At 34.6% G+C, this 25372-nt stretch overlaps 1 protein-coding gene across 1 annotated transcript in view; it reads right to left on the reverse strand.

Moving 5' to 3' along the window:
- The window catches only part of LOC108740679 (GATA-binding factor A-like), a 40929-nt gene extending 19103 nt beyond the window's left edge, over positions 1-21826 (reverse strand). Inside the window, exon 1 of the mRNA XM_018475085.1 lies at positions 21528-21826. The gene's annotated coding sequence lies outside the window, so the exon portion shown is untranslated. The remainder of the gene's footprint in view (positions 1-21527) is intronic.
- Between the last annotated feature and the right edge of the window lie 3546 nt (positions 21827-25372).

Here is a 25372-nt window from a genome sequence, read left to right on the forward strand (position 1 = left end):
GCGGAAAAGAAAAGGTTAGAAGCGTTCGAAATGTGGTGTTATAGGCGGATGATGAGGATATCGTGGGTAGAAAAGGTTAGAAATGAAGAGGTATTAGAAAGAATAGGAGAACAGAGGACTCTATGGAAGACAATAAGAAATAGGCGAGATAGGTTGGTAGGACACCTTCTTAGGCATGAAGGTCTAGTCAGAGACATATTAGAGGCAGAAACAGGAGTTAGGAGGGGTAGAGATAGACCTAGATTAGATTATTGTTTGCAAATAGTTAAGGATGTGGGTCCAACCACTCTTAAGTCTGACGACCCTATGATGAAGATGATATAATTTTTACCTGAAGATTCCATCCTAGACCTTATGATGATGAAGATGAAGATTACATTAAATTGAGGCCAGTGAATCCCAAGTTTTATCAAAATTCTGGGAAGACTTGTTGAATCTACCTAAATTTTTCCCAAAACGCCCCTGTGAAAATCTAGCATTTCGAAACCAAGTCTCTTTCGATAAAAAAAATTATTTACAGACATTTAGGGTAAACAGAGATGGAAAAAATTATTGTCGCCTTTGATATTCCCAAATATAACCACTTAACATTTGAATAAATTGTTTTATCAATTGCTAATGACTGCTTAAATATTCCTATCGAATTATCAACAAATGTGGTGTAAAAGGAGGATGATGATGTGGATAAAATAGGTTAGAAAGGAGGAGGTATTGGAACGAATAGGAAAACAAGGGGCGCTTTGAAGTAAATAAGAGAAAAAAGCAGAAACAGGACTAAAGGGTGGAGATGTCTAAGTAGTCAACGACTTCTAAATTTCCAAAGATTATCTGAATACTCCAACCGATTTATCAAAGCAAAAGATTGGAATTTCTTCATTTATTTTATAATAATAAATATTATATTGTGATAAAATTTAGGTATAGATGATGATGCTAGCGTATTAAGGATATAGTTTCAGCTTTATACCTTCCTCGCCTTCATTTTCCATTCAAGATAAAAGATTATAACGAGTTATATGCACTTTTCCGTGGCAATTTTAATTTCTAATTAAGTCAAAGGAAACACTTTCAGTATCAAGTTGGATTGCTTTTTATCAGCCAGAACGTAACTCAGTGGCTTAATTAACCACGTTAAGTAACGTATTAAAGAAGCAATAAATTTAAACAATACTTTATGTATGCACAGACTGGCCAGACTGTCAGGAGCTTACCTTGGCGGAATGTTTTTCAAACATACTCACTTAAAGGTAAATAGCTAGGTACGTATAACACAACTTTGTGAATGCAAAAAAAAACATGTATTCGTTTCTATTTAAACTAGAGGAGATACTTTATAAGTAAAGTGGTGTGGCAGTAAATCGACGATTCAATTTCTACATTTTGAGCTTTCAGGATCTGAAGCTTTTATGATTTTATGCCCTATTCACTACAAGTCAATAGGTGTATAGTGTTTTACCGGTGTGCCAAGGCGACGATGAAAAGATGAAAAAAAATAATGAAAGATAACATTATGGTTCATTATCAGCATCAACATTGCAGGTACAATGAGCGGTGCAACGGTCGGACGGTAAACTACTAGTTAATTAACATTAGTAAATTATATTGGATGCAGATGTTGAAGGATATAAAGCAGAGGATAGCGCAGGGAAGAATCGCCTTCAATAAAAAGAAGTCACTTCTATGCTCGCGAACGGTTAATTTAGAAATTCGAAAAAAATTGTTAAATGTGTATGTTTGGAGCGCGGAGCTGTACGGGTGCGAAACATGGACGGTGAGCACGGCTTAAAAGAAAAGGTTAGAAGCCTTAGAAATGTGGTGTTATAGGCTAATGATGAGGATACCGTGGATAGAGAAGGTTAGAAATGAAGAGGCATTAGAAATAATAGGAGAATAGAGGACTCTATCGAAATCAGTAAAAAAGGGGCGAGATAGGTTGGTAGGAAGATTTAGTCAGAGACATATTAGAGGCAAAAACGGGAGGTAGGAAGGATGTGGGTTGTTCTAGTTTTAAGGAAATGCGAAGATTAGATCAGGATAGGAAACAGTGGAGGTGCGTGTCTAACCAGAGCCTTAAGGACGTCGTGTGATGAAGACGTATGAGTTGTAATTATAATCGAATTTCAATGTATTTCCTGTGTTGGACTTCCTTCTAGTACCTATATACCTACTAAATTGTTAAATGGACAGGTTAAAGGTATTATTGGCGAATAGGTCAATGCACCGAAAAGTGGAAGACGTCTTTAGTTGCATTTTTCATTCAGTTCTCTTTTGGGTATATCGGTGTGCGTTTTTCGTTCTTCATTTTTTTTTTTACTTAAGAAAGTTTTAAAAGTTGTGGTCGATAAATCTGGATCGTAAAAAAGGATTTCGTGGCGCCGGCGCTCCGGAATCGTCTTCGTCATTACAAGTAGAACGACTAGTCCGAGTCGGGATGTTCGTTTGATATAATTTGGTGGATCGACACCGGATTATCCTAATTGACACAGTTAGGACGTGGACAAGAGACAGGCGCCTCGCGGACCATGCCGCAGAAAGGGTTTCTATGTACCGGACTCCCCCGTTACCCCGTCCGACGCTTGGCCCGCGCCGTCCGACGCGACGTGTGTCGCTTATCGTCCCCTTTCCGGGCTCGCAGGCCACCAAACAATATCACTACTCAATGACCGACAATTCCACTCACTTAGCCACCAAGACGATGACTTCACTTCCATCTTCAACAAACACTTACGTATTATACTTTAGACCGTGTCTTCGTAGCAGTCGCATTCCTTTTTATATTCTTCTTCTTCTTCTGTTTGGTCCGTTGAAAGGTGGACCACGATGAGGGGTATTAATGGTCGCGATAGTACGTACTGTCAGCTACGTACATTCCACAGACGACGACTCTGCACTCAATGCATACACGATATTTATTTATTATTCCACTTCTTGTTGCATTATGTATTAGTAAGTTCGATAAAACCATTCGAGAGAGGAGTCGTGGTCTCTCATAAAACGTACAACCCGAGGGATCTATAGATTATTTAAATCAAAGAACAAAACCGACAATATAACTAATTATTGTTCATATTTGTTGTGTCGGGGGGGTAGGGAGTACAAAAATCTTCACATATCTATTATGAAGTCCTAAATGGGGTTCTAGTTATTACAACTCCATGAAGACGCGCGAATCAGGGTATTGAAGTTTTGGGTGTCGAATGAGTCTAGAAGAAAAATACACGACGAAAGATAATCATGAATTTTTATGTAAAAGGAACCATCATGGAGAGATGATAATAGGACGTTATAAAAGAGACAAGATAGGATTGTCAGTTCTGGATGAAACTTTAAACTAAATATATAGATAATAACGTAATAGGAAAAACTTGTATCTAATGGTAGGTACGTACAGTCCATTTCAATTTGTTAGAATTGTGACCTTGAAGAAATCTACGCGAAGATAGAAAGAATACACACTAGGCGTGAGCAAGACAGAAATAGTTGGAACAAGCTTGAACGAGCACAGCTCTCGATGGGCGGTCTTAGGAGATAGGCTAGAACTGTACAGTACTAGACGAAAATGTTTAGCAATTTCTTAAAACAAAAATGCATATAAATTAACAATAGAAAACAAAGCAAAAGTTTTATAGGTGTGTAGAGCGTTAAGTTAATTAACTTGTTATTATTTTTGACTAAATATGCTTTTAAATGAAGCATATTTTTAAATTTTAACGAGGCATTCTAAATAATTTTGCAAATGGTACTGTACACTTTTGTCTAGTTCTCGCTCGATGATCAGTGTAGAAATGAGCTCCGCAGACAAAATATGATTGAATTTGGAAATATGCTACGGCGCATCCTAATAAAGGGAAGGGGCATATCTCCAACTTGTTGAAATGAACAGTACTTTATTTGTACATTATATTGTACCACTTGAAGAGTGTATATTATTTGTAGATTTTCTTTCTGTTTCATTTTTTTTTATTTTTATTTATGGTACATTCGCGTCTTCCTGTCCCGTATCTAATATCATCTCCTGTGGAACAGGCCCATGCCATGGTATGGTAGACATTATTTCGGGATTGCACATTTGTTTTTTTAATTTATTGAGACGGTGTTTCGCCTGCCTATTTGCTAATGATCTATTAGAACCTGAGTATGTCTGGACACGTGCGTCACCGCAGATGTCGGGCTCATGAAAAATTGTCTCCATCAATTATACGCCCAGCCTTCCATGCCTGGAATTCCGATATTCGATACTTACATTACTGCAACACTTTTCCTGTTAACGTGTCTGTCATCAGTGCATATGCAAACTCTCTGTCTTTCTCTTTTCCTCGCTTTCCGTGGGTACTTCCTCGTATGCCCCCAGGTCACATATCAAACCCGGAGTGCTTACAACAAACTGGTAAAAATGTTACATACCTACTAGAAGACTTTACCGTATAGACACAGGAACCGTTACAATTTACGGAGAAATCAGATGCCCGTGGCTGATACGCGATACATTAGTTTTTACGTTGCTTTAAGGGACAACCATGATCACTAGATTTTGTGTTTGAATATTGAAAACAGTTGTGTTTTTGAGCATTTATTTCTTGCTATAGTCAACACTATTGCTTATTAATTTCTTGAGTGAGAATTATGTTTTTAGACACGAATAAAACTTGAAAGGACACTATAGGATATTAAGAATACAAATTTAAATTCAGAAGTAAAGTGTAAACTCTTTATAAAGTCACTCGATTTAACGATAAACTCCTTAAAACGTCGAAATTGCTTAACTTTGGTTGGTTTACATTGTTTTCTATACAATCTTACACTCTATATAGCGTCACGCTCACTCTATTTAACGACAACAATGCGGCATTATAAATCATTGAGCAGTACTTTCTAAGTTGCCGAAATAGATAAGAACTGCAGCTGTGTACGTTGTTGAAGAAGACGATCCCGTCCCTCCACCAAGCACCAAACAAGCACTTGATGCAGCGAAACTATTAAAAAAATACTTTTTATATAATCAAATTGATCCAGCAGTATCTCAAGATATGAGTAAGATACGTAACAAAATACAATTAAAATATTGGAGCAGCAAAAAACATCAGACGAAGATAACAGGCTATACGCAATGTATGAATAATAATGTTGGTGTGCAAAATGTGTACTATATTGGTAAATGCATATTACTATAGAATAGTAAAATAATATCTTCTATTTCTCTCCATTTAACGACCACTCTTTATAACGCCGAAAAACGTTCAGTCCCTTAAGTGGCGTTATATAGAGTTTACACTGTAATTGTAATACAACGGTGGTTAGTCTTTGTCAGTCTGCGTCTGTTATAAAAAAAATGCGCTTTCAGAAAATATGTTTTATAAAGTTCTAGGCAATATACACGACGTTTAGAGCATTAATTGTTAACTGCAATAATTACAGATATGAAGAGCTTTTTAATTTTTTTCACAAAACGTTATTTATCACATACAGTTAATGTAGTATTTTTTCACGATAATTATGATTGCGAGCTCTTTGGAAAAAGTTGTAAACATGGGAAGATCGCGATAAATTTTTATCATAAAACATTCCAGAGTAAACATCCGTTCGTTTTGGCACCCACTATAAAAGCATATAAATAGCAGTTTATTAAATTTCGGAAGTTGTATTTTACCAGATCGCTTCATAAATTTAAATATGTAGTAAGTGCTCGCTATGAAATAGATGATCATTTTATGATAATGCAAATAAATGGATTTTGATTCACTTACAGCTTCAATACCTTGTGATACCACAGCAAAATATACGACATAAAATGATGTCTAATGTCTTGTATGTATAAAGACAATTTAAATTGTCTAATATGCGTCTAAGTTTCAAGAAAACTTAAAGTCCATTTGAGCTTAGGTATGGTCCTACTGTTACCATTGAAATATGAGAGGGTCTACCTTAAGATCATTATCTTCGAGATGCCACGTGCCGATGGTGGGCCTCCTACCAGGCAATTTGCAAAAGAATTTCAAGCTTTTACCTGTGGATGACTAATACACTTTGAAATGAAGCTACGAAAAATTCAGAAGCTGCTTGTTAAAATCAGATAAGAAAGCGTAAAAACTTCATAATAATAACCGAATGAGTGATGAATGGTATTGTAGTCTAATTATAGTCCCAACTGTTGTGTCAAAACACATGACGGTTTATAAAGAAAAGAATATCAATGTTAAAGACATCTTAAAGGCTAATTTCAATTTTGTGCAATAATTCAATTCAAAAACTAGTTAATTACAGATTTTTAAGCTTTAGATTTGAACTCCTTAAGGTGTGAATATGAGGATGATGAGGGATTTCAAAATAATAAAAATTTATATTAAGAATGTTTGAACATTTGGTCTTTCTTGATGACTGAGTTTTTGGATGTATTACGTTGTGTCAATTAATTCATCTCTTCTGTCCAATTGTCCAACTTCTTCGAGTCATTCAACTAGAATTTTTGTGGAGGTATAAAATGGTTAATTCAGTTAATTATCAGTCGCACATCAAAGAGAACATTGTTTTGAATATTTGAAAAAATTAATTTGGTAGATATATTCGTTTTCGTGCATAATTTGCACCTACGCTTTGATTTCTTTTAACTGACGCCGAAAATGAACATCATCTCATTCCTCTCCACATATAAATACCTTATTCTGTTTTCATTCGACTTCTTTCTTTGAATATTTTTATTCCACTTGAAACATCATGTGAGAGCAGCGGCGTCGTCGGTTTCGGTGCTGCGGTTCGCGCAGTGTTCGAAGGAGCCGCGAACTTTCAATGTCGATCGAACTGGTTGATATGCCAGTCAACGTGATCGATGACCAGTTGCAGAGTAATTTAGAGCTGTTTTAGTGTAAGTGGTTCGCCAGAATAAAAGCTGAAACGATCCTGCTACCTTCCGAACCGAACCTGCGATTTATTAGAATTGCAAATTCTCAAGTGCACTCGCTAATTGAGCTGTCGATTTCTTTTTCCTTTCGTTCTGGTCGCAATCAATATCGTATAACGCTACACAAACAACTAACTTATCAACTGATCGGTTTGACGGACATTTTCGACTAATGGGAAAATTTTGTGAGGTAATTTAATCAGAGGTGTAGACATTGCGATTGCTTCGTTTTAATCAAAACGAAAAAAAACGTGGTTGACGATATAGTTGAAATATTAATGGACAATAGGTCGCTAGGACCCTTCTCAGACATGAAGGGCTAGTTATAGTTGGGATGTTCAAAATTGGCATAGTCCGTAATAAAACTGTTGCATTTACTTTCTTTTTTCAACTTACTAACTGACAGAACGCCTGCTTTTACTCTTGGCAGACGTTATGGGGAATATCGTAAACATAGAAAAGAGATGTCAGGGAGGAATTGCAGCGGACACTAATAAAGAAAAAGGAATAACATATTACAATAAGTGATGTATAACAGAAAGGGATGCAGATAAGCAAAATTATTGCCAGGATCGGACTTTAAAGAAAGTTCAACATTCACAGGATATTCAGGAATTTAGGAAAGCAAAAATTTGTTTAAAGATACAGTTCCAACCAGGCAAATCCTGACCTTTTGCGTACCGCTTATTAATGTTATTCGGTTATCTCTTTTCACTTTGTTTCTTAATTTAACAAGGGCGTGTTCAAAACGCAGCAAATGACTACAGTCTCATGTGGAAACAAGAAAAAAGATATGTCCATTCTCATAGATAATTTATTGTGGACTGCCAATTTTGATGGTCCCAAATATAGAGGCCTACTAGAAGCAGAAACAGAGTAAAGAGGGCAAGGGAAGGCAGTTTTCCGAAAATCGTAAGATTGACTCAAGATGGTAGAGAATGTACCCAGCCACTCTGCGAGCTGAAAATCTTACGGTGTTGATAATGCGTGAGCAGTACAGTTTAAAAAAATAGTGTTTATAACTATAAGGCTGTAAGACTCGACTGGCTCGATTTAAAATTCGAAGTTTCTAAGAGCAACTGTAGCAGCTTCAGTCCTTTCCAAATTGTGATCAGAGTTAAACAACTTGGAGTAGATCAATTTAATTTTTCAATAAGACCTGCTACAAACAAAACAAACTACATCAAAACGATTCCATCATGTAAAATAATTAACAAACATAGAGACAAACTAATGTACCAAACCCTCGCCTTTGAAATAAATCCAAATCCAAAGAAGTCCAAATTTTGAGTACTTTAATTCCAACAACTGAAGAAAAATTAACGTCCAAATTCATCAAAATTATGCGAAGTTTACCACAGAGACGACCATTTCCAAATGTTCTAATTAACTAAATACACATTTATAAGTAGATATATTAGTGCACGTCTATTATGCAAAAAAATGTACTATAGATTACAGATAGGGTGAAATAAGTATAAATATTTCCGAAACCATGAACCACAAAAGGATCAGGTAGAATTCTCCAACGACTGTCCCATTATGAAGTAATAAGTTTCCGTCTGACGTGCTGGACATTTCCCCCGAAAGTGGTGGAACCAATTTTACTTCCGGTGATAATTGGTGTAACGGCACCATATCATCGTCACCAGGTAAACGTAGTATTGTATGGCGGCGCCATCAGCTGACACGTCTTTGTTTATGTTTGTTGATTTTAAAAGATTAGATTACCTGACTTTTACGTTAGGTAGATACCTTCCAATTTCGGCGACAGTTGGTGAAAAAGAGCGACGTTGTTTGTTCTATTCCTCACTTTCTCATTTTCAAAAGGTACCTTATAACTTAGACCTTAGACTTGGTTACTTCACCAACACAATTGCAATTTTCTTTGCTTAGTCATCGTACAAACGATATAGAGTATTAGCATCCAGCAAGGAGGACCTAGAGATAGCTTTAAATAAAATGGAAGCGGTACTGACAGATCAGTACCTACTGTATGAAAATAAATAAAAGTAAAACTAAAATACTGCAATGCAAGGGAAGAAAAAGTAGATAAAGACAGGAGACGAAAAATTAGAAGAAGTTGCCGATTTTAAGTATCTAGGAAATCAGATAAGTCAGGACGAAAGGAGTAGTAGGGATATAAAGCAGAGGATAGCGCAGGGTCGTGTCGCCTTCAATAAAAAGAAGTCACTTTTATGCTTGCGAACGGTTAATTTAGAAATTCGAAAAAGGTTGTTAAAGGTGAATGTTTGGAGCACGGCGTTGTACGGGTGCGAAACATGGACAGTAGGCGCGGCAGAAAAGAAAAGGTTAGAAGCGTTCGAAATGTGGTGTAATAGGCGGATGATGAGAATAACGTGGGTAGAAAAGGTTAGAAATGAAGAGGTATTGGAAAGAATAAGAGAACAGAGAACTCTATGAAAGTCAATAAGAAATAGGCGAGATAGGTTGGTAGGACACCTTCTCAGGCATGAATGTCTAGTCAGAGACATATTAGAGGCAGAAACACGAGTTAGGATAGAGGTAGACCTAGATTAGATTACTGTTCGCAAAAAGTTAAGGATGTGGGCTGTTCTAATTTTAAGGAAATGCGAAGTTTAGTTCAGAATAGGAAAGAGTGGAGGTACGTGTCCAACTAGTCTTAGGACTGACGACCTTATGATGATGAGTCATCGTACAAGGAATTAGAAAATCAACCAAAGAAATGTTCTACTAAACACAGGTATCATCAAATTAACATTAATATCATTTCAATGAATTAAATTAAATTCCTTAATCAGACAATATCGGTCACACGATATCCTTAATGAATAAAAAAACAGCAAAAGTTGAGTTGATATCCTGTCTGTCCATTTTAGGAATTTTCTCTGTTTTCCACAACCGTTTTGCCTTTCAACATCTTCACACTAGCCTCAACATTAAGAACAAAAGTAAAACCTTACATTATTCTAGTTTTCAGAAAACATTAATCTGTTATTAAATAAGACCTACAAAGACAATTGTATTAGAAGAAAAATTGTTCCATCAGAAGATTCTATAATAATGCAAATTTTAAATTTACGTAGGACAAGGTGGTGAATCATTAAAAGATAGATTAGAGGAACGCTTTTGCTAAATATTTCAAGTTGTTTCCGTTTGACTTTTGATAATTTTAAACTTTAGCAGTCGTTTTTTGCTTAGATTCATTTTGTTATCAGATAATTTCCCCGACAATTTTGTTTCAACTAGAAGTAAACGAGGTAATTTATCAACCTTATTACTTCAATTGCCTGATGCGTGCCATACTTGGGTCACGAAATCCATTACGTACACAGGGTATAAATAATCGCGCCTTTGTCGATCACACGCACTCGACTCGAATGTGACAAGGGTGGGACCCGCTCTCTAATATGATCGACCATGATAGTAATTACACAGATTAGGGGAAAGCTACCCTCTTTTGTCATAATAATTAAGAAATGGTAGCACGGACGGACACGCCCCATTTTCCAAATCTGTATTAGTTAAGTTTGACAGGTGTACGTTAATTCGCCCTGTGATAAATGTTAACTGCACAAACTAAACTAAAATTATTCGATATGTAACATTTTGTTAATACGTACGATATAGTTACGGATTAAAATATTAAATAGATATGTATAATACAATTTTAAGAATAAAATACATCTTGTGTTCCATTAAAGAATAGGCGTGTTTTAAAATCAGATATTAATTTCTGTAGAATTATAACACGATACTATACTTTAGAAGTCGTGAATAGCGTGACTCCAACCAGTTCTGCTTGCCGTGCAGTTCTTTTAGATGTAATCGTGTTTATAAATGTATCGCAGTGGCGGAAATAAGTCTTAAGACTTTATTAATAACATCTTATAGTAATAACGGCTGAAAATGAAACGAAAACATAAAAAAGAATAATTTCAATGTTTTGAATTGCCTGAACTGAGTCATCACTGAAGATATCGTCCGCGAAACAGTGGAAACAAACTTTTCTTTTACGATTAGCTATTACAGTAGATATTAATATCACACTGGAATATAGTGTTAAATTCTTATAATAATTCGATAAGGAATATTAATAAAAACAATTACAATGATGTATGAAACCTAGTTCAGTCTCTCTTTAGATTTACTAATACCTACACCAGTTCCTGCATACAAGTGGATTCTGTTTACAGAATCCACTTGATGTTTTTAGCCGTCGTCGTTCCTTTTTTAATCCAAAATAATTAGATAAGGCGCCGGTGATATTGTATCTGTTTTTGTGGCGCCTTGGATGCCTGCTCTTGTATATAACACATCTACCACACACATACACATATTGAACGCGTTCTTTAAAATCAAAGTCGGTTCCGACTGCGCGATAAATCACTAAATCTCTTTTTGTTCTAAGGGTGCTTCTTCAACACACCCCAACTAAATCACTTAAGCCACTTGTATCTACTGACTGTCGAAATATGAAACACATCCATACTTTGCGGTAGTGTGTTTTCTTTTTATTAAACCAGTGGCTTAGCAAATTGGAACATATTTTAATTAATAACTGAGCGCAGGGTCGTGTCGCCTTTAATAAAAAGAAGTCACTTCTATGCTCGCGAACGGTTAATTTAGCACGGGTGCGAAACATGGACAGTAGGAGCGGCGGAAAAGAAAAGGTTAGAAGCGTTCGAAATGTGGTGTTATAGGCGGATGATGAGGATATCGTGGGTAGAAAAGGTTAGAAATGAAGAGGTATTAGAAAGAATAGGAGAACAGAGGACTCTATGGAAGTCAATAAAAAATAGGCGAAATAGGTTGGTAGGACACCTTCTCAGGCATGAAGGTCTGGTCAGAGACATATTAGAGACAGAAACAGGAGTTAGAAGGGGTAGAGGTAGACCTAGATTAGATTACTGTTCGCAAATAGTTAAGGATGTGGGCTGTTCTAGTTTTAGGGAAATGCGAAGTTTAGCTCAGGATAGGAAAGAGTGGAGGTACGTGTCCAACCATAAGTTTTCTAACAGTTTAGATTTTTGGCTTTTTGCTAGAAGGTTTTGAAGTTGAAAATTTCCGATGTAAAATATTGAGGAAATGTATAATAACAACTGAATTTATGTGATGGTGTGTTCTTTGATTCCTACATTTAGAGCTCGGCCGCATTGTCCAATATACATTTTAACAATAATGTTTATAATATACTGGGGAATTAAAGGATAGAGAGAAGGATAATTTCCTAAATATTGAGGAAAAGTGGGGTAATTTGTATAAATACTACTGAATTTATGTGATGGTGTGTTCTTTGATTCCTACATTTAGAGCTCGGCCGCATTGTCCCTATATACATTTTAACAATAATGTTTGTAATATATTGGGGAATTAAAGGATAATTTCTCTTGATTGGGAGAGCTAGAGTGAAACAGAATATTTTCCTTGGCGACGTATTTTCATACACGTATGCATATATACAGTGCGCAGAGTCCTCTCTGTTGACATTTGTAATTTACTGCACTTACATGTAGAGTGTAAAATGATGTTACCTCAGAACACCTGTGGAAATTATGCGGTATAATTTACATATTAGAGTGGAAGAGGCACTCGTTGATCTATCTATCTATCTTTATACAAAGAAAAAAATCTCTGCCCGACGCCCGTAGCGTAGGTGTGTGGCAACTGTACACTTTTTTTGACTTTAGAATAAGTTTTGACCAAAATTTTCACTTTTCGTAGATCGCTTAGTAATTTAAACATTTATTTTAAAATAATATATCTATAAACGATAATCGATAGAAGCCTACAACGATAAGAAGTCACTTGAATGTTCGCTAACAGTTAATGTAAAAATTCGAAAAAGAAAAGGTTAAAAGCTTTCGAAATATATGGTGTTACAGGCGAATGATACCGTTTTAATTTTTTTTTTTTCAGTTTAAATTCCACATTTGCGTGATTTTCATTCATGTGCTTACCTACTTACAAAAGTCCGTCGAAGTTAATTAGTGATTTAATTAAATACGGAATATCTTTGAGTTTTTTGTTATCGCTTCACTTGATATGTAATACACATGGCGGTTTCCCAGTGGAAAAGAAGCTTTTTATAAGTTTATATGTATAAGAAACTCGGTAGAAATGTCACTTTTTAATGAGTGGACCGATTGAATTTTTGAAACAAAAACGTTTCGCCCTACCCATACTTACTTACTGCGATGATCATTCTTCTTGTTTCTTTTATATAGCTGCTTTGGCCGCGCGTATTAAAGCTTACCGAAAGACGAAACGAAAACAAGGGATCAATTAAGGTGCAACCAGACGTACATGTATACATGTATGTAGGTACATACGCTATGTTTTTTCGAAAGTATTATACAGGGCGATTCATAAAAAATGAGGATAGTAGTCAGTGTTGAAAACTTTTGACAAAGAAGGATTTTTCATTTTTAACATTTGTAATTTTTAGTAGTGGTTAATATGAAATATTAATGTAATTCATTTCCAATTCTATACCCACTACAAACTACTTCAAGTTAATGAGGGAAAATTTCATTAACTTGGGGTAGTTTGTAGTGGATAGAGAATTGGAAATTAATTTCCACATTAATATTATGGATTTTTACATTTTTATATAGACAAGCTTTTTTGTTTGTTGTTAAAGTTTCATTAATAACATGTTGAAGCTTATTCACAATGAAATTAAGCATTACCTACAGTTAGTAAATGTTTCAAGATAATCTTCACCTGGAAATTAAATTTCGAAAACTACTATTACAAAATATATTGCAATAAATGTTATCGGATGATCTGTCCGTCGTTCAGATCGGCGTCCCAAAAACTAAAGGGTTACTGTTGGATTTTGATGAATTTTTCACTATTCAGAATTTAGTTATTTACTCATTTTGCTCTAGTTTAATAAATGCAAAGGATCTTAAAGAAGTTTAGATATCAAATAGTCAAATGGAATTGTTAAAAACGAAGAATTCTGTACGCGTATTAGAGGGATATAGAGAATTCAATACTTGAAGCCATTAAAAATAGAGAGAACTACTCCAAATGATTGGCAGGATTCTCTTAAAATAGCAAAGCTATTAGACTTGATTTAGACACCAGTATAAACCCATCAAGTTATTATAATGAAAATGATTCAGAAAATTTTTGGTCAAAAATGCCCTAAAGCAAAAAATGGTGAGCTGACAGTCCCTCCGGACTACCCCGGAGGGTAAGACGGCAGATCTTTTTACTCCTCCTTTGTAGGAATCGTGATGTGATTTGACGAGGCTAGCGAAATGAAGACAGGAAGATTATCTTTAGAATATTATTGCAGAGTAAACATTTGCCTAAATAAGATTTGTGTTCCGCTAAGATCCTGTACCATCACATGTTTCTAAAAAGACCAGTGAGTTTAAGGACAAATTTGAAATACATTTTCCTGAAAAACAGTGAACGTCGAAGAATTGTGATGCAGCATCCATGAACTCTGTCGTTTGGGCGTGGATAAAAAAAGGGCTTTGGAGGTGTAGGGTTGAAAATATGGCAAATTTGAAACGAGCTTATTAGATGCATCCCTTCTTAAGGGGCAATACAATAATCATAAGAACAAATTATAAGATATATTGAAAAAAATATATGCAAAATTTTAATTCAAAAATACCCAGTCGTTATAATTCTAAATTTAATTTCTCTTAATTGGTCTCAAAGACATAAGTACAATGCATGCTATGCCTATTGCTTTTGTTGTATCTTCTGCTTTTCTGTCTTAATAAATCGCCCTGTATAAAGCGACGTGTCCACTAATGTGGGAACCAAAAAATGAAACAAGAAAAAGCGCGACACACTTGAAACCGGCGACGACCGCATAAGCATGAGACCCGACGACAGGCCCTTCTATCAAAGCAGAAAAAATTAATTGAGACAGAATTGCTTTAAGCCATCAAATACGTACAACTTTTAAGTTTTAATTGATGTTATATGTATGTGCATGTATCTATATCAATAAAGTGTATTACCATTGCCGCCCGTTTCACCGTTATTTCGTTTCGAAAACAAAAACAACAAGAAAATGTTATCGGTATTTGTAGAAATTTACATTTTAATTGTCGTTGAATATCTATGTATGTATACAGAAATGCTCAAACAGGAAATTTCTCAATGTAAGTAAGTAAGTAGGTACTTATATATATAAAGACGCATTCATGACATTGCGCAGTTTTCTACACTTACAGACTATCAATTTTAAACGCAAATACGAAATACCCTCGATAAATGCCTAACATTTTCGATAATGTATGGTATCAATACTTGAAACATTATCTAAATACCTTCTTTGTGACATCTGATCTTTTAAAGCAAGAATATAAATGAGATTTGAAACGTCTCATTTTGTAACAACCCTTTAAAAGCAATATGGGTTATGGATGTAAAAATTCTGTTTGCACATTTTATCCCAAAAGCAAAATACGATTTTTGTATTTCTGAAGTTGTTATTCTATTTATTCAAAACCAGTATGGGGCATATTTTTTAAATTCGTAGAAATAGGGAAAGTAATGGTACCTATTCTATTTACAAATATCATTGGGAGGACTTTTAGACTCTCTTAGTTGCCCTAGACGTCATGATCCCATACAAAAATTAAAAATAAATAGAGCGATTAATTAAACTAAAGCTTATCTACTTATAAAAGTTTACTGTGTAATCAGATTTAAATAGACACATAGATAACTATAAAATTATTTGAATAACAATTTAATTGTTATGATAACTGATTAGATACACTATTACAGTAAAATAAGCGAGTTATTATAGATACATTAATAGTGTAAAATCCTCACAAAAATCGTCTAAACATTCTTCGATCTTCAATTCTCTGAAACAAAACTTAATAATTGATATTCAAAACCGTATCCGGCTCACTTTTTCCGGTTGGTCATTTTTCCGGCTTGACATTTTTCCGGCAGTCAGAAATTGCATATGTCATAAAGTTGGATGCGGAAAAACACTAATGGCCGTAGCACATAAATAGACAATCTAAGAAAACAAATAACGCTTTTAAACAATAAAATTTTAGCTATAAAGTTGAAATTGACTTTAATTCTATGCAAAATAAAGTAAAGAGAAAAGAGGCAAGCAAGATGAGGTAGTTCATCATGAAGATGCGGGTTAAGAGATTTTCGGTCGCAATAAGTCATTGTGGTTCGTAGTCTGATCCGTATCAGTATAATTAGTGGCTAATTAACCTCTCGGGCTCGGACCATCACACAAATACACGATGCACACGGTTAGATCTGAGTGGCATAGCTTGTAGACGTTGTCATTGTCATCGACGCGGCAGCGGCGAGTCCCTAAATGTCGGTCTCTCTTGTTTGGCGCCGGCAGACTGACCAACAATCAAAAGTCTAACGTCCTTAATATAATACAAATGTATTAAACTATACGATTCAGGTATTTACCGTGTAATAAGGACATTACTACAGATAATACCTATAACCAACATTTTAGGTACATAATATTGAACCAAAATCTAGATACATATCGGTTTTAGATATATGACAGACGGCAAACAATGAGAAGTTTTCTGAGTTTCAATCCGATTTGACCAAATAAATTTAATTCCTTTTGGTTTCATTATTGTCATCATTACATTCATTAATGTGTGTTTCCTCCAATTCTCTCTAGCATATTCGTTAGGTATCTTTATGAATATATAGGAAGTAAGTAGCAGATAAATTAGGTTCTTTTCTTGTAAGAGTAGATTCAGATTTTATACAAGCTTTTTTGCTGCTGGTTCTCATTTTAATCCTTACGTATATCGAAACATTGCTTTATATAATTATAATAGGTTATTTTCGCTGAATTACAAGGTTTTATAATGAAAAATTATATGAAGAAAACTCTTAACTTTATGGTCATATTTTAGTAATAAGTCATGGCAAGAATATTTACTGGAAAGTTCAGAGTTTTCTTCATTTAAGTATTCAATCCTGAGTGATTATGTATAAATTATAGAGGAATTATTTTTAGGTGTTTGAAACAACAATTTTAGATATTTTAAATCAATGTTCAAAAGATCAAAAATATTATGATTTATATCACTTACAACTTTTTAATAGTTCGGAAAATATATTCAGCAAGTTAATATAGCTACAATTCCATGGATTTATGGGAAGACTGTTTTTCAGTAGAACTCATGACGCTTGAGTCTAATTTTATTTCAAAATTGATTCGAAATTATTTTGATCCTTTGCCAGGAGGCTCCTGATTAAACAAAAGATTCAAAGAACACAGATAAGTAAACTCCAAAAATAATAAAAACCCTTCTATTTGGAAAAATTCAAAAAATGTTTTAAAAAAGGTTCGACCAACTGCATCAAAATCGTGACGTGTTAAATCTAATTTGAGTGAAACAAAAAAACGTATCGGCTTTGCAATGAAAAGTGCGAGTAAATAAATTCCTTCGACTTTATTGGAAGGCAATAAAACCGAGACTTTCGTTTATTACTAATAAGTTATTCGCTCGTGGGATGTCGGAATTGCTGGCTGTTGTTTGTGTGTTTGTTACATTGGATCCAGTCGGCCGCCGCACCGTCCGTTCCTTGTCCGTCGGCACGACCATGCCGTGGTAGTAAAGCCGGACGGACCGAACTTGAAATCTTGGACGATTGAGACATGAGACATAACCGAAAGCTCGTTCATTCAAATAACACGGAATTTCCATCCGAAACACCGCTACGAAGAAATTTTAATGACGGCACCGCGAGCCCTATCACCCGGTCCGACACGAAAACCACAAAAAATTACCACAATTCTTTAGACCTACTTGGGGGTAGTCAGGTACTTCATTGAAAACAATCAAACCAAAGCTTCACAAAATTGAGAGATTGTATCAATCTCGTCGCGAGATTAACTGTGGTGAATTGAGGCCTTATGCTGGCTTAACTATTGTATGGATTTGATGGTGAATAGAAGAAACAGAGGACTGTATTTCTCAAAAATGCACTATATTAAAACCAATTTCAAACATTTTTGGGTTTAAATTTTAATATATGATCTATAGAATCTTTACTTGTTGGTTTAACCGTTTAGAAGAAGAAGGAGACGGCGGAAGAAGAAGACAAAGGTAGCAGATGAAGAAGAGGTTCAAGCCTAATTTATCATCAGACATCCAACTGAACGAAAAAGCTTTTAGAGAGTGATATAGAGAAATTTGTGATTTAAATAATACAATTGAACTGAAAGATACTTATATTTCTTTTGGAATATGTCCTTAAATGAACGCAGTCTTGTTGTTATAACACGAGGTTTGTACCATCAAGTCAACAAGTTTTACCATCGTGCTTGGCTCTCTAAATGGAATTAAAAGAAAAAAAATTGTGTCCAATTAAATCGGTCGTTTTCATTCCATTAACCCAAAATTGAAGAATACGATAACGACCGTCTGGAAATCGTTTAGAAATACGAACTTGATAATGGACAAATAATTAATTATTATTATTGAGAGAAAATTAATTAACGAAAAAAAAACAACAAGTAATTAACTAGACCGTCTAATATTCTTTCTAAAATTATTTTGAGAACTCAGAAAACATTTGATGATTCTTTAGCGGCGGACCAATCTATGGTTTTTTAATTTCTCAAAACAAAAGCATAGGCCAGTACCTAATTCCTCCCTATTAATTTAAATCCGCTCCTAGACAATTATAATACCTAAGCTATATTGTATAAAACCTTCTTAAACCCTTTTATATTTTTCGTTCGTCTTATTGGTTAAAGGTTGAGCTTTTATCCTGTGCTTTTTGATTTTCCGCTTTCGTTTCAACATCAAGTGAATAATGAAAGTTATAACCGCGATTTGATGCAATTATTTTTGCATTCCCATGAAAGCTTTCTAAAAGTTCCTTATAAGCCTTCGACTATACTTATTACGCTAGATCTCATAAAACTTAGCGCGAGCATTTCTCCAAGTGTAAATGCACTTTATTCAAAATATATACAAAGTTTAACTGCCTAATATTAACAGTTTAACTACGATCATTACCTGGTTAAAGCTCACGACTCGTCGATAATGAGCAACTATCAGATTATTAATTAAAAAGAAATCGCATCATTTAAGTTCCATTTACTAAAAAGGTACGTACAGCTAATACCCATAGTACCAATAAAATCGATGCCAATCTCAAATAAACCAGTACTTCGACGTTTCCAGTATCACCATCAATGGAAATTAATAGGCAAGTTAGTAACATACTGGTCTCGCGCTTTAACGTGACGCAAAGGCAATAAACCTAAATTAACTGTTGTAAAAAAGGTTTCCCTAACACTATTGGCTTTTTAATTCCTCCAGACCGTTCGCAAGTTGAATAATAATTATGAAGATATGTCTAATAATGATAATGTCGATATAATAACCATATCTGGTCGATGATATCCTTTATAAATCCTGTTGTGTAAAAATCGTCCTGCAAATGAAGGTCTAATTTTTTTATTAAAAATCCTATGTCACTGATAAGCAGTAGCATTTATGGTACTGTTCTTACTGGCTGGTCTGACTGTAACTATTCTTTCCTTAATACTAATCGACTGTGCAATTTTTGAGACTTTTGTGACAAGTTAAACCGCGAAAACTATACTATATTAAATGATAATCTTCGTGTTTCAGAAACCGACCGGTTTATTGTATAACCTTTGCTATTTATTTCAAACCGTTACATTACAGCAGAATATGTTAATGAATAACATTAATTCGTAAAATTAGTTTATCTGTTAAATAAGTGAACTCTGTCATCGTCATCAAAAATAAATGGCATTTTCATTGCGTGGGTGCGACCGAAGTAATCGTTTAAACTTTCAGGATACAATATTTCTTCCATGTTTTATAAAGAATTGTTTAATTAATTGATCATAGGTAAGTGCACTTATATCCTACAATGTGTTCTATGTGAAAATGTCAAGTATGCTACAGGGAAATTATTCGATAAAAGCTTGCAATTTCTAGTTAAGGTATTAGTAAAGTAAGATTTTCAATATTTCTATTCTTTCTTTTCTTTATCAATTTTAGCCATCCATTTACATTTCAAAATATCAAACCATAACCTACATAATAATTTATTTTTAATAATAGAATTACGTACTCGTATCCTTAGGAAAGTCTTCAGGGCGTTTAATTCAAAGATTCACTGGTGAATATTTTCCAAAAATTTAGATAGTAGAACATAATGCGATAGTGGATATTAACCCTAGGACCCTAAAGGAATCTGTATATAGAAATATAGATAGTAATCAAACCCTAGGACCCTCCCGCGTAAATATTCTGCCGATAAGTAATAACTAGGCATTTTAAATTTGATGATCAACAGTTTCAATAAACAATCGAATAATTGTTGATGTACTTTAGGGGAAGTCCTGAAAGAAATTAATTTTCAGTTACTTTTTTGTATTAGATAAAATTAACTTTTGATAGATTGAGTTCTGCATTATTGTTTTTTCTCATCATATTCCTTTGAATTATTATTCTGAAATTAACAACTGAAATCACTGAATATTTTTCCAAATATTGCATAAAATGTCTTGATAATTTATTGATAAAATTAAAATAATATGATAAAATAACTTAATTCCTATATGTAAAATGTGATAAATTAAGAGGAAGAAATATAGGTACAAGTATATATCATTTTCCTTAAGGCAAAAAGGAGGTACAATGTGTATAGCCATAATAAATCACTCACTCAGTGATGTAGAAATATTAATATGTCTAGTTAAGGTTCACACTGAGAGTTCTCTGCATAATTTCATTAATAACTTAGGTGTATTTACATACTTCCATAATGTTCGTTATGTTAACGATATACAAGTTAATTAGTTTTATAACATTACAATTTGTCATATACTTAACGTCCTGTGTCGGAAATTATCAATTAAATGACAAGTGTTAAAAATTTACTTGCAAAATCGGATGAGGTATTTCTAACACTAAATGATATTTTATCTTAATCTCAAAAATGCTGAAATTTTAATTATCTTCCATTAATCCTCCGAGTAATCAGTACACAAAAGTAGAATTGATGCGTAATTGTTACTAGGAACTAAAGGATCCTTCAAGGATTAGACTACGCTTACGTGAGAATATATCTAATTTTAGTTCAAATATTATCAGATTTAATTTTCCTCTTTTTCATCACCAAACACAAGTGAAAAGTGAAGATTCATATAGTACCTAATATGCATTACAGATGCAATAAATACCACCAAAATAGTATAAAGAAGCCGGAAAATTATCACCAAAAAGTTTCCTTTATTAATTCCTTTCTTACTTCGTGTAAAAGGATTTAAATAGCATTTGTTTTTTTATCAGATTGTAATGGAAAAGTCGGAAAATTCTTCGGGAAAACTGAACACAAACTTCAACTCAAAAGTTGAAGGCTTGAGAAAAAAGTATAGGCATAAGTCGTATCAAATTCTAGCCAACAATTTTTCTTTGTTATTAAAAGAACTTGAAAAGTATTTCAGTTAAGCTTCATCAGAGCGAAAAATTGTATATCAGTCAGAAAATTCTTCGGAAAAATCTAAGTCAAGATCCAAGTTAAAAATCTTCATTGAATCCTTTCTCCATTTGATTAAAAGATATTCCTCTGATAATAAAGCTCATTATGAAAGCTTTCTGTAACTTACCAAAATGAAAAATCGTCAGTCAAAGCCGGAAAATTCTCCAAGAAAACTGGACACTTTACTTCAGTTTAATAAGTCCAACAATCACTTTTCGCCTTTAGTCCTGATAACCACATGTATGATTAAAAACAAAAGTACAAAAAACACAAAAAAAAGGGAAACGATTGAACGACGGGTCTCAAAAGAAAACTCAATGCGCAAACTCGGCGAAAGCTCAATATACAGTGTAAAAAACCGTGAAGGAAAATGCTTGAGAGCGGTTTCGGTACGCAGGCTTTCGAAGTGGACGGCTTGAGACTGAAGACTGTGACCCTCCGAGAGTCCGACTCCGCCTCCACAAAGGAGGGGCACCCCCCTTGGATCCCCCGGTACCTCATTATTGTATTTCATTATCATAAATTTAGGTTGATGTGATATGTCGGCCACTTAAGCTGGCTGGCTTGCCGACTGCTAGGCCTGCCTGGTGGCTACTTGTTATTTTTGCATGTTGAGTCTTTTTAGCGTGACAACTTTTTTGCTCGATGGATGCCTTTTGCCCAACTTGGTCGTGGACTCTTATATACATACATTTTTATTATAAATTATGGGTCTTTCGGCCATAAGTGGACCCTGATAAATAAAAAGTATCTCCGATCCTTGAGATACGGTTAATGCTTTATCGCAGTTTTATGCAAATCGACAATAAATGGATATCGGGTAGCTGTCTTGTGAGGAGATGCCATCGCACTGTCTTAACACAACTTAAAACACGAAATCGAAGCCTTGTTAACTTTTGTCAGATGCTTGTTTACTTATTCCTAATCGGCGACCAAAATCGTTTCGATCCAAATTCGAAGAAGTTGTATTTTGCTTACACTTTGTCATGTTTTTTTTTTCTTGTTTCAATTATTTACCAAAGGGAGTGGTTCCATTCGTTGACTTACTGCAACAACATACATATGTAAATTATATTAAAGTACCGCGTCTGGCCAAAACTACATACAAGTATTGTATGTATAAATATCAGTCAACTGAAAGGATTCGACTTTTGCTTGACGAAAATACACCGACGTTGAAAGGAACTGTAAGATAAAGGAGAAACAAAGATAATTCTTTTATCACCAAATACTGAGGTGAAAATCTTCCAGGTGTCGTCACTTCCTGTTCCTTTAAAGTTTCGATTTCTAGACGAATGTCTAATACTTTAATTAATTAATTTGAGGTAGTGTGTAGTGGGTAAAAATTCAGAAATGAATTTTCAGAATAATATTTCATATTAATACTTTCAGTTAAAATAGTAATTGTCCGACCCTCATGTGGAGAATGGGGTGGCGCAACTGATTATTGCGTATTGCTTTCCTATACCTATAAAGTTCGATTGTTTTTGCGTGTGCTCTGTCTTCGATTTTAGAAGGATCTAAAAAAAGCAGTTGGAAGAAGCATTAACTATAGCCACTTATTATTAAAAGCTTTCGAAAGCTTCAGAAGCTTTTAGCAGGACATCATTAAGTTTTATATCAAATTGGAAAACAAGGATTCCTATACTTCCACGTGAGTGAACTAACTCCACCAATAACTCAAATTAATTCTAGAGGGTATATCTGTAGGCTTATCAGGTAATTTAGAGCTTGGAAACAATGACGCCCACTCTACGGGTTGATTTTAGTTCATCTGACGAAGGATGTCCTAGCTTTTTTCCAATACTTTTACTACAAATGGATTGATTTAGATGTAGTTTTATCGAGCAAAATTCAAAGTATATTTACATTTTCAAACTATATAATAATCAATCATCCAAATTTTTTAAGTTTATTTAAATAAAGTAGATAATTGGTAGAGGTCATCATAAACCATCGGTTTTATACTTACTTAGAAAATTCCTCAAAAAACCTTCTGCATATTTCCAAAACTGATGTCTATTAGAGATGTCAATAATGGTTGTGGTTCAGGTAATCCTTACTAACAACGAATCAATAATCCATTAGAATCTTTTAGAAAAGTGAGAAAATCTTAATATTTTTTATAATTCTGATGAATAAAATCACAAAGAGATAAATAGAAAAATTATGGTTTTTCGGATATAGATACTAAATGATGAATTATCATTCTATTTGTAATATCACGTTGGAAGAACTTTAGATGAAATTGTAGTTAAAATGATATTCAGTACTGCTCCTTGAATATTGCTCATTAATTTTGGTATCAAATTCTAAGGCAATAGAAAATACCACAAGTTTAGATTTGATCAACATGCACAATTTTTTTGAAAACATTTGTTATTTTTTGTAAAAAGGTAGTTTTTTATTCTAAAAATTAAGTACCAAAAATGATCCCTTCGCGTAGTTAGATCTAGGCGATATTGATGTTTTTTTTTTTGTTATTTTTTTGTACTTAATTGGAGGCCTGTGCTTGGAGCCTTATCTTCAGTGTTTAGAAATCCCCGAAAATGTATGCATTCATTTATAAAATAGCCGGATTAGCAAATAAATTAGTTTCGAACAATTTAGCCAAGAAGAAATAGTTGCGCTCTTCAGATGAAGATCTAATTAGACTTAACTGATATTACTTATTACGGCACCTAATTTTGATTATAACCGTACTGGTGCTTCAAATATTTTAAAATATGCATCGGACTCCGTAGATCAAGAAATATAATAACTCGAATCATTTGAGTCGTGCATCCCCGATATCGGCCCCTGTGTCAAAGTAGAGTAATTGAAAGCTATGCTACTGTACGACATCTAACATTGATTATTACCAAGCTGATGCATCAAATATTTTCAAATAAGTATCGGAGTTTTGTAGATCATGAAAGAATAACTGAATAACTCCAGTGACTTGAGTCCTGCGTCCCCGATATCTGTCCCTGTCCAGGTCGATTAATTAAAGCTATGCACTGTATGAGATTTAACTTTGATTATTAGCATGCTGATGCATCAAATATTTTCAAATAAGTATCGGATTCCGGAAGATGAAGAAATAATAACTGAGTAACTGTAGTTATTTGAGTCCTGCGTGCCCGATATAGGTATGTCCCTGTCCAGGTCGAGTAATTCAAAGCTACGCTACTGTACATGATCTAACTTTGATTATTACAATGTTGATGCATCAAATATTTTCAAATAAGTATCGGATTCCGTAACATTATGAAATAATAACTGAATAATTCTAGTGATTTAAGTCCTGCGTCCCCGATATCTGTCCCGGTTCAGGTCGAGTAATTCAAAGCTATGCTTTTGTACCAGATCTAACTTCGGTTATTACTGCGTTGATGCATCAAATATTTTCAAATAAGTATCGGATTCCGGTAGATCAAAAATTATAACTGAATAACTCCAGTGACTTGAGTCCTGCGTTCCCGATATCTGTCCCTGTCCAGGTCGAGAAATTCAAAGCTATGCTACTGTACGAGATCTAATTTTGATCATTACTCTGTTGATGCATCAAATATTTTCAAATAAGTGTCGGATTCCAGTAGATCAAGAAATAATAACTGGATAACTCGAGTGATTTGAGTCCTGCGTCCCCTATATCGGTCCGAGTCGAGTAATTCAAAGCTATGCAGGTTGGCGTTCCAACACCTCAATCAATCGTCGTGTGCACTTTCGCCCTAAAAGCATTACGATGTCGTGTCGGTCGAGGCAGGCGGTCTGCGACGACGTTTTGGCCGCCGGCGAGGCGCTGAGCTTGCGATGCGGTCCCCATCCACGCCGAGAGTTGGTTGCGTCGCCGGTCGGCTAATAAGGCGCCACGGATCCTGAGACCTCGCGCCAGACAGCCAGCCATCGACCGTCGGGCTATAAATCGTGGAACGCGGAGCTTGAATTTAATCAGGCGCTTTATTGGCCGCGGAAAAAGCTCTGGGAACG

Source organism: Agrilus planipennis, unplaced genomic scaffold (assembly GCF_000699045.2).
Source record: "Agrilus planipennis isolate EAB-ADULT unplaced genomic scaffold, Apla_2.0 scaffold177, whole genome shotgun sequence".
NCBI classification, from domain to species: Eukaryota; Metazoa; Arthropoda; class Insecta; order Coleoptera; family Buprestidae; genus Agrilus; species Agrilus planipennis.